The sequence below is a fragment of the Nothobranchius furzeri genome, chromosome 14 (genome assembly GCF_043380555.1).
Source record: "Nothobranchius furzeri strain GRZ-AD chromosome 14, NfurGRZ-RIMD1, whole genome shotgun sequence".
NCBI classification, from domain to species: domain Eukaryota; kingdom Metazoa; phylum Chordata; class Actinopteri; order Cyprinodontiformes; family Nothobranchiidae; genus Nothobranchius; species Nothobranchius furzeri.
In genome coordinates, this window is record NC_091754.1 from 17,410,287 (window position 1) to 17,412,601 (window position 2,315).

The window sequence follows — 2,315 nt, forward strand, 5'->3', positions numbered from 1 at the left end:
ATTTTGGTTGGTTTCTGCAGCAAATAATCATGTAAAAGAAACTACAAATGGGTTGAAAATGATCAAACATGTTTTTTGTTTGTTTGTTTTTTTAGGACAGCAGTAATGACTTTATATAATTGTGATAATTAAAATTGCCATCAGTAAAATAACGATCTCTAACATATAAAACCTTCTACCTCTAAACTCTGCTTGACACTTGCCAAACATGTTGAAAAAGGAGACATTTAAAATAAAAGACATTTAAAATTCTGGTAAATTGTAAAATACTGATATTTTTATTTTTCAAAAATGCAGCAAAAATGTTTTAGGCTTCTCACAATCCAGCCATCCGCTGAGAAGGTAAACCCATTCGGAAGAAAAAATAATCAATCAAACATAAATGTTATTTTTCGATCTTTTTTTTTTAAGTTCTTTGCTTTTCATTAATTTTTCAGCTGTTTACATATTAGACTAACAAAAATGACAATGAAGGAGTTACACAGGATGAGCAGAGGTTAAATAGGACCTTGTTGTGACAAAGTATTCACACTGTCAAGGCTGGGCGGGGACAGAGGGGGGTCAACAGGACAACGGTTAAGGGCGGGGGGGGGGGGGGGGTACTGAGGACAATTACTAATGCTTCAATTTAGGGCCTTTGGTTGAGTTACTGGTTAGAAACAAGTAGGAGACAAAAGTATTAGAAAATGTGTAAATATCTACTTAGAGTTGGATTAATTTGGTACATGTGACACATTTGTAACAATTTTTACACAAGACAGAGCCATGTTGGGGCATATTGTAAACTATTAGCAAAATTTACCCAACAGCTGTGCAGATTTTCTTGCAATTAAGTCACAAAGTGTTTTAATTATCCCTCAGTTTGTTTGCAGTTAAGCCTACTTTCAATATCCCCTTTTGAAAAGTTGTTTCAAGTTTTTTCTCACTTGCACAGAAGAATTTGGCAACTCTGCGACTATTCTGAGAGGACGTTTTTCTTCCAGTAATGTGAGAAAATTGCAAATGTTTTCAAGACACTTTGGGATTTAGATTGTAAAATCTGGTCAAAAACAATCAAAACCCAGTGAGACACAACCTTTTATCAACAGGATTTGAGCAGAACAGATTCTATAAATGGTTTTTTAATCGTAAAAAGCAGTAACTACTATGGCCCTGATGGACTCACAGTGAAGTCAGCAGTAGAAATACCCATTTTAAAGTCTGTTCCCAGGACAGTGGTTTGAATTTGAATGCTAGATTTAGTTTAGTTTATTGTGCGTCGTGGTAAAGTTGGAACAAAAGTAAGATTGCTCCTTTAAGAAGGTATTAAGGCATAAAAGGCAGCATTCTTGGAACCATGTTTGCTCTACAGTGTCGGGCTTTAACACACAGCTACGTCCTTTCATTTTCACTCAGCGACCCCCTCATTAATCATGCCTTGATCCAAAAATCGCAGGAAGTAAAACCAAGGTCCAGACCTTAAAACTTCAGGTTTTTAGGGAATGAGGGGAGTATAATTACGGATTCAGCACAGCTTGGCAAAAATGGTTTAATCAAGGGCTTTGAAAAGGACAAGATCTGAGTCAGCATTAGGCAGTTCAGTCAGGGGCACTGTTGAAAACACACAGGACCCCTCATGAAGTAGGAATTCAAGGTAAGAGAACTCATCCTCAAGTTTTTGAGACGTTCTGTAATATCGGGCCCCTTTAATCATCACCACCTGTCTGTCTGTTGGGTTGCCGTCTGTCTGACCACAGAAACAACGATAACCCCTACTTCACACTGAAAGCATCGGCGAAGCAGAACACCAGCAGATCGGTTTACTCGCAACTTTTGCTGCGGTCCAGTACACATCGAGAGAATCTCGGCTGCAGAACGGCTTCTTTGCCACGCTCCTTGCGTAACTCGCGAGATCGAAAAAATCTCTCGAGTTTATGCCCTCCTCCATTAAACCAAAAAGAAGGAAATCACGTTTGATATCACGGCGATGTTGTTCCTCTCCCCTACCAGGGTTAAAGCCATTAAAAACACACTGGTGCTCTTCTGGAGTCATGAGTAAATAAGCCGTTAGGTCATGTGTATAGACATAATCTACTTAGAAATGAAATTGCATCGCTGCAATAGGCTTTTATTTTGAAATTACCATGGGTTTTACACTGAACGGTGTGTGATTTCCTGTCTTGCCCTATGTTAACTGTGGAAATTGTCACACCCTAGAAGCAGCTCGTGGCAAAAATAGAACCCGATCCTATCTTTAGAGACGGGGCACGAGAGCCGCTTCTGCGTGGCGGCTGGTTTGAATCACCCCCATAGATTATAATGGATTTTAATTGGAA

The 2,315-nt window shown here is 39.0% G+C and overlaps 1 protein-coding gene across 1 annotated transcript in view; it reads right to left on the reverse strand.

The window, feature by feature from the left end:
- Positions 1–255: 255 nt before the first annotated feature.
- Positions 256–2,315, reverse strand: part of nlgn4xb (neuroligin 4 X-linked b) — a 26,653-nt gene continuing 24,593 nt past the window's right edge. Inside the window, exon 9 of the mRNA XM_054747027.2 lies at positions 256–2,315. This exon is cut by the window's right edge and continues 1,935 nt beyond it. The gene's annotated coding sequence lies outside the window, so the exon portion shown is untranslated.